Source organism: Narcine bancroftii, unplaced genomic scaffold, assembly GCF_036971445.1.
Source record: "Narcine bancroftii isolate sNarBan1 unplaced genomic scaffold, sNarBan1.hap1 Scaffold_158, whole genome shotgun sequence".
In the NCBI taxonomy this organism is placed as follows: domain Eukaryota; kingdom Metazoa; phylum Chordata; class Chondrichthyes; order Torpediniformes; family Narcinidae; genus Narcine; species Narcine bancroftii.
In genome coordinates this window covers 11,574,290-11,582,957 of record NW_027211893.1, presented here as the reverse complement: position 1 = coordinate 11,582,957, position 8,668 = coordinate 11,574,290, and positions in this window count along the sequence as shown.

Genomic DNA, 8,668 nt, shown 5'->3' with positions numbered 1-8,668 from the left:
TCATTCCCCGCCTCTGAATCCCCATCTCTGATTCCCGGACTCTGATTCCCCACCTCTGATTCCCGGCCTCTTATTCCCGGCATCTGATTCCGGCCTCTGATTCCCGGCCTCTGATTCCCTGCTTCTCATTCTGATTCCCTGCCTCTGATTCCCCATCTCTGATTCCGCACATCTGATTCCCTGCCTCTGATTCCCCGCCTCTGTTTCCCAATATCTAAGTCCCCGCCTCTGATTCCCCAACTCTGATTCCCCACCTCTGATTCCCCAGCTCTGATTCCCCGCCTCTGATTCCCCGCATCTGATTCCCTGCATCTGATTCCAAGCCTCTGAATCCCTGCCTCTGATTCCCAACCTCTGATTCCCCCCCTCTGATTCCCCATATCTGAATCCCCGCCTCTGTTTCCCCGCCTCTGATTCCCCACCTCTGTTTCCCCATATCTGATTCCCGGCCTCTGATTCCCCGCCTCTGATTCTCCGCCTCTGATTCCCTGCCTCTGATTCCCCATCCCCGATTCCGCACATCTGATTCCCTGCCTCTGATTCCCCGCCTCTGATTCCCCGCCTCTGATTCTCCATATCTCATTCCCCGCCTCTGAATCCCCATCTCTGATTCCCGGACTCTGATTCCCCACCTCTGATTCCCGGCCTCTTATTCCCAGCATCTGATTCCCGGCCTCTGATTCCCCGCTTCTGATTCTGATTCCCTGCCTCTGATTCCCCATCTCTGATTCCGCACATCTGATTCCCTGCCTCTGATTCCCCACCTCTGATTCCCCATATCTGATTTCCCGCCTCTGTTTCCCCGCCTCTGATTCCCCGCCTCTGTTTCCCCATATCTAATTCCCAACCTCTGATGCCCCAACTCTGATTCCCCGCCTCTGATTCCCCGCGTTCTATTCCCTGCCTCTGATTCCCCGCCTGTGATTCACCACCTCTGATTCCCCACCTCTGATTCCCCATATCTAATTCCCCGCCTCTGTTTGCCCGCCTCTGATTTCCCGCTTCTGTTTCCCCATATCTGATTCCCCGCCTCTGAATCCCCAACTCTGATTCCCTGCCTCTGATTCCCCAGCTCTGATTCCCCGCCTTTGATTCCCCCGTCTGATTCCCAGCCTCTGAAACCCCGTGTCTGATTCACAGCCTCTGATTCCCCACCTCTGATTCCCCATCTCTGATTCCGCACATCTGATTCCCTGCCTCTGATTCCCCGACTCTGATCCCCACCTCTGATTCCTCAGCTCTGATTCCCCGCCTCTGATTCCCCAACTCTGATTCCCCGCCTCTGATTCCCCAGCTCTGATTCCCCGCCTCTGATTCCCCGTGTTTGATTCCCTGCCTCTGATTCCCCGCCTCTGATTCCCCATCTCTGATTCATCGCCTTTGATTCGCCACCTCTGATTCCCCATATCTGATTCCTCGCCTCTGTTTCCCCGCCTCTGATTCCCCGCCTCTGATTCCCCATATCTCATTCCCCGCCTCTGATTCCCCATCTCTGATTCCCGGACTCTGATTCCCCACCTCTGATTCCCGGCCTCTTATTCCCGGCATCTGATTCCGGCCTCTGATTCACGGCCTCTGATTCCCTGCTTCTGATTCCCCATCTCTGATTCCGCAAATCTAATTCCCTGCCTCTGATTCCCCACCTCTGATTCCCCATATCTGATTCCCCGCCTCTGTTTCCCGGCCTCTGATTCCCCGCTTCTGATTCTGATTCCCTGCCTCTGATTCCCCATCTCTGATTCCGCACATCTGATTCCCTGCCTCTGATTCCCCACCTCTGATTCCCCATATCTGATTTCCCGCCTCTGTTTCCCCGCCTCTGATTCCCCACCTCTGTTTCCCCATATCTAATTCCCAACCTCTGATGCCCCAACTCTGATTCCCTGCCTCTGATTCCCCGCCTCTGATTCAACATCTCTGATTCACCACCTCTGATTCCCCGCGTCTGATTTCCCGCCTCTGATTCCCCATCTCTGATTCCCCATCTCTGATTCCCCAATTCTGATTCCCCGCCTCTGATTCCCCGTGTTTGATTCCCTGCCTCTGATTCCCGGCCTCTGATTCCCCATCTCTGATTCACCGCCTTTGATTCGCCACCTCTGATTCCCCATATCTGATTCCCCGCCTCTGTTTCACCGCCTCTGATTCCCCGCCTCTGATTTCCCATATCTCATTCCCCGCCTCTGAATCCCCATCTCTGATTCCCGGACTCTGATTCCCCACCTCTGATTCCCGGCCTCTTATTCCCGGCATCTGATTCCGGCCTCTGATTCCCGGCCTCTGATTCCCTGCTTCTGATTCTGATTCCCTGCCTTTGATTCCCCATCTCTGATTCCGCACATCTGATTCCCTGCCTCTGATTCCCCATCTCTGATTCCCCATATCTGATTACCCGCCTCTTTTTCCCCGCCTCTGATTCCCCGCCTCTGTTTCCCAATATCTAAGTCCCAGCCTCTGATTCCCCAACTCTGATTCCCCACCTCTGATTCCCCAGCTCTGATTCCCCGCCTCTGATTCCCCGCATCTGATTCCCTGCATCTGATTCCAAGCCTCTGAATCCCTGCCTCTGATTCCCAACCTCTGATTCCCCCCCTCTGATTCCCCATATCTGAATCCCCGCCTCTGTTTCCCCGCCTCTGATTCCCCACCTCTGTTTCCCCATATCTGATTCCCGGCCTCTGATTCCCCGCCTCTGATTCTCCGCCTCTGATTCCCTGCCTCTGATTCCCCATCCCCGATTCCGCACATCTGATTCCCTGCCTCTGATTCCCCGCCTCTGATTCCCCGCCTCTGATTCTCCATATCTCATTCCCCGCCTCTGAATCCCCATCTCTGATTCCCGGACTCTGATTCCCCACCTCTGATTCCCGGCCTCTTATTCCCAGCATCTGATTCCCGGCCTCTGATTCCCCGCTTCTGATTCTGATTCCCTGCCTCTGATTCCCCATCTCTGATTCCGCACATCTGATTCCCTGCCTCTGATTCCCCACCTCTGATTCCCCATATCTGATTTCCCGCCTCTGTTTCCCCGCCTCTGATTCCCCGCCTCTGTTTCCCCATATCTAATTCCCAACCTCTGATGCCCCAACTCTGATTCCCCGCCTCTGATTCCCCGCGTTCTATTCCCTGCCTCTGATTCCCCGCCTGTGATTCACCACCTCTGATTCCCCACCTCTGATTCCCCATATCTAATTCCCCGCCTCTGTTTGCCCGCCTCTGATTTCCCGCTTCTGTTTCCCCATATCTGATTCCCCGCCTCTGAATCCCCAACTCTGATTCCCTGCCTCTGATTCCCCAGCTCTGATTCCCCGCCTTTGATTCCCCCGTCTGATTCCCAGCCTCTGAAACCCCGTGTCTGATTCACAGCCTCTGATTCCCCACCTCTGATTCCCCATCTCTGATTCCGCACATCTGATTCCCTGCCTCTGATTCCCCGACTCTGATCCCCACCTCTGATTCCCCAGCTCTGATTCCCCGCCTCTGATTCCCCAACTCTGATTCCCCGCCTCTGATTCCCCAGCTCTGATTCCCCGCCTCTGATTCCCCGTGTTTGATTCCCTGCCTCTGATTCCCCGCCTCTGATTCCCCATCTCTGATTCATCGCCTTTGATTCGCCACCTCTGATTCCCCATATCTGATTCCTCGCCTCTGTTTCCCCGCCTCTGATTCCCCGCCTCTGATTCCCCATATCTCATTCCCCGCCTCTGATTCCCCATCTCTGATTCCCGGACTCTGATTCCCCACCTCTGATTCCCGGCCTCTTATTCCCGGCATCTGATTCCGGCCTCTCATTCCCGGCCTCTGATTCCCTGCTTCTGATTCCCCATCTCTGATTCCGCAAATCTAATTCCCTGCCTCTGATTCCCCACCTCTGATTCCCCATATCTGATTCCCCGCCTCTGTTTCCCGGCCTCTGATTCCCCGCTTCTGATTCTGATTCCCTGCCTCTGATTCCCCATCTCTGATTCCGCACATCTGATTCCCTGCCTCTGATTCCCCGCCTCTGATTCCCCGCCTCTGATTCCCTGCCTCTGATTCCCAACCTCTGATTCCCCACCTCTGATTCCCCGTGTTTGATTCCCCGCCTCTGTTTCCCCGCCTCTGATTCCCCGCCTCTGATTCCCCAACTCTAACTCCCCGCCTCTGATTCCCCATATCTGATTCCCCGCCTCTGTTTCCCCGCCTCTGATTCCCCGCCCCTGTTTCCCCATATCTGATTCCCTGCCTCTGATTCCCCAACTTTGATTCCCAGCCTCTGATTCCCCAGCTCTGATACCACGCCTCTGATTCCCCGTGTTTGATTCCCTGCCTCTGATTCCCCGCCTCTGATTCCCCAGCTCTGATTCCCCGCCTCTGATTCCCCGTGTTTGATTCCCTGCCTCTGATTCCCCGCCTCTGATTCCCCATCTCTGATTCATCGCCTTTGATTCACAACCTCTGATTCCCCATATCTGATTCCTCGCCTCTGTTTCCCCGCCTCTGATTCCCCGCCTCTGATTCCCCATATCTCATTCCCCGCCTCTGATTCCCCATCTCTGATTCCCGGACTCTGATTCCCCACCTCTGATTCCCGGCCTCTTATTCCCGGCATCTGATTCCGGCCTCTGATTCCCGGCCTCTGATTCCCTGCTTCTGATTCCCCATCTCTGATTCCGCAAATCTAATTCCCTGCCTCTGATTCCCCACCTCTGATTCCCCATATCTGATTCCCCGCCTCTGTTTCCCGGCCTCTGATTCCCCGCTTCTGATTCTGATTCCCTGCCTCTGATTCCCAATCTCTGATTCCGCACATCTGATTCCCTGCCTCTGATTCCCCACCTCTGATTCCCCATATCTGATTTCCCGCCTCTGTTTCCCCGCCTCTGATTCCCCGCCTCTGATTCAACATCTCTGATTCACCACCTCTGATTCCCCGCGTCTGATTCCCCGCCTCTGATTCCCCATCTCTGATTCCCCATCTCTGATTTCCCAATTCTGATTCTCCGCCTCTGATTCCCCGTGTTTGATTCCCTGCCTCTGATTCCCGGCCTCTGATTCCCCATCTCTGATTCACCGCCTTTGATTCGCCACCTCTGATTCCCCATATCTGATTCCCCGCCTCTGTTTCACCGCCTCTGATTCCCCGCCTCTGATTCCCCATATCTCATTCCCTGCCTCTGAATCCCCATCTCTGATTCCCGGACTCTGATTCCCCACCTCTGATTCCCGGCCTCTTATTCCCGGCATCTGATTCCGGCCTCTCATTCCCGGCCTCTGATTCCCTGCTTCTGATTCCCCATCTCTGATTCCGCAAATCTAATTCCCTGCCTCTGATTCCCCACCTCTGATTCCCCATATCTGATTCCCCGCCTCTGTTTCCCGGCCTCTGATTCCCCGCTTCTGATTCTGATTCCCTGCCTCTGATTCCCCATCTCTGATTCCGCACATCTGATTCCCTGCCTCTGATTCCCCACCTCTGATTCCCCATATCTGATTTCCCGCCTCTGTTTCCCCGCCTCTGATTCCCCACCTCTGTTTCCCCATATCTAATTCCCAACCTCTGATGCCCCAACTCTGATTCCCTGCCTCTGATTCCCCGCCTCTGATTCAACATCTCTGATTCACCACCTCTGATTCCCCGCGTCTGATTTCCCGCCTCTGATTCCCCATCTCTGATTCCCCATCTCTGATTCCCCAATTCTGATTCCCCGCCTCTGATTCCCCGTGTTTGATTCCCTGCCTCTGATTCCCGGCCTCTGATTCCCCATCTCTGATTCACCGCCTTTGATTCGCCACCTCTGATTCCCCATATCTGATTCCCCGCCTCTGTTTCACCGCCTCTGATTCCCCGCCTCTGATTTCCCATATCTCATTCCCCGCCTCTGAATCCCCATCTCTGATTCCCGGACTCTGATTCCCCACCTCTGATTCCCGGCCTCTTATTCCCGGCATCTGATTCCGGCCTCTGATTCCCGGCCTCTGATTCCCTGCTTCTGATTCTGATTCCCTGCCTTTGATTCCCCATCTCTGATTCCGCACATCTGATTCCCTGCCTCTGATTCCCCATCTCTGATTCCCCATATCTGATTACCCGCCTCTTTTTCCCCGCCTCTGATTCCCCGCCTCTGTTTCCCAATATCTAAGTCCCAGCCTCTGATTCCCCAACTCTGATTCCCCACCTCTGATTCCCCAGCTCTGATTCCCCGCCTCTGATTCCCCGCATCTGATTCCCTGCATCTGATTCCAAGCCTCTGATTCCCTGCCTCTGATTCCCAACCTCTGATTCCCCACCTCTGATTCCCCATATCTGATTCCCAGCCTCTGTTTCCCCGCCTCTGATTCCCTGCCTCTGTTTCCCCATATCTGATTCCCGGCCTCTGATTCCCCGCCTCTGATTCCCCGCCTCTGATTCCCTGCCTCTGATTCCCCATCTCCGATTCCGCACATCTGATTCCCTGCCTCTGATTCCCCGCCTCTGATTCCCCGCCTCTGATTCCCTGCCTCTGATTCCCAACCTCTGATTCCCCACCTCTGATTCCCCGTGTTTGATTCCCCGCCTCTGTTTCCCCGCCTCTGATTCCCCGCCTCTGATTCCCCAACTCTAACTCCCCGCCTCTGATTCCCCATATCTGATTCCCCGCCTCTGTTTCCCCGCCTCTGATTCCCCGCCCCTGTTTCCCCATATCTGATTCCCTGCCTCTGATTCCCCAACTTTGATTCCCAGCCTCTGATTCCCCAGCTCTGATACCACGCCTCTGATTCCCCGTGTTTGATTCCCTGCCTCTGATTCCCCGCCTCTGATTCCCCAGCTCTGATTCCCCGCCTCTGATTCCCCGTGTTTGATTCCCTGCCTCTGATTCCCCGCCTCTGATTCCCCATCTCTGATTCATCGCCTTTGATTCACAACCTCTGATTCCCCATATCTGATTCCTCGCCTCTGTTTCCCCGCCTCTGATTCCCCGCCTCTGATTCCCCATATCTCATTCCCCGCCTCTGATTCCCCATCTCTGATTCCCGGACTCTGATTCCCCACCTCTGATTCCCGGCCTCTTATTCCCGGCATCTGATTCCGGCCTCTGATTCCCGGCCTCTGATTCCCTGCTTCTGATTCCCCATCTCTGATTCCGCAAATCTAATTCCCTGCCTCTGATTCCCCACCTCTGATTCCCCATATCTGATTCCCCGCCTCTGTTTCCCGGCCTCTGATTCCCCGCTTCTGATTCTGATTCCCTGCCTCTGATTCCCAATCTCTGATTCCGCACATCTGATTCCCTGCCTCTGATTCCCCACCTCTGATTCCCCATATCTGATTTCCCGCCTCTGTTTCCCCGCCTCTGATTCCCCGCCTCTGATTCAACATCTCTGATTCACCACCTCTGATTCCCCGCGTCTGATTCCCCGCCTCTGATTCCCCATCTCTGATTCCCCATCTCTGATTTCCCAATTCTGATTCTCCGCCTCTGATTCCCCGTGTTTGATTCCCTGCCTCTGATTCCCGGCCTCTGATTCCCCATCTCTGATTCACCGCCTTTGATTCGCCACCTCTGATTCCCCATATCTGATTCCCCGCCTCTGTTTCACCGCCTCTGATTCCCCGCCTCTGATTCCCCATATCTCATTCCCTGCCTCTGAATCCCCATCTCTGATTCCCGGACTCTGATTCCCCACCTCTGATTCCCGGCCTCTTATTCCCGGCATCTGATTCCGGCCTCTCATTCCCGGCCTCTGATTCCCTGCTTCTGATTCTGATTCCCTGCCTTTGATTCCCCATCTCTGATTCCCCGCCTCTGTTTCCCCGCCTCTGATTCCCCGCCTCTGTTTCCCAATATCTAAGTCCCCGCCTCTGATTCCCCAACTCTGATTCCCCACCTCTGATTCCCCAGCTCTGATTCCCCGCCTCTGATTCCCCGCATCTGATTCCCTGCATCTGATTCCAAGCCTCTGATTCCCCGCCTCTGATTCCCAACCTCTGATTCCCCACCTCTGATTCCCCATATCTGATTTCCAGCCTCTGTTTCCCCGCCTCTGATTCCCTGCCTCTGTTTCCCCATATCTGATTCCCGGCCTCTGATTCCCCGCCTCTGATTCCCCGCCTCTGATTCCCTGCCTCTGATTCCCCATCTCCGATTCCGCACATCTGATTCCCTGCCTCTGATTCCCCGCCTCTGATTCCCCGCCTCTGATTCCCTGCCTCTGATTCCCAACCTCTGATTCCCCACCTCTGATTCCCCGTGTTTGATTCCCCGCCTCTGTTTCCCCGCCTCTGATTCCCCGCCTCTGATTCCCCAACTCTAATTCCCCGCCTCTGATTCCCCATATCTGATTCCCCGCCTCTGTTTCCCCGCCTCTGATTCCCCTCCCCTGTTTCCCCATATCTGATTCCCTGCCTCTGATTCCCCAACTTTGATTCCCAGCCTCTGATTCCCCAGCTCTGATACCACGCCTCTGATTCCCCGTGTTTGATTCCCTGCCTCTGATTCCCCGCCTCTGATTCCCCATCTCTGATTCACCGCCTTTGATTCGCCACCTCTGATTCCCCATATCTGATTCCCCACCTCTGTTTCCCCGCCTCTGATTCCCCGCCTCTGATTCTCCATATCTCATTCCCCGCCTCTGAATCCCCATCACTGATTCCCGTACTCTGATTCCCCACCTCTGATTCCCGGCCTCTTATTCCCAGCATCTGATT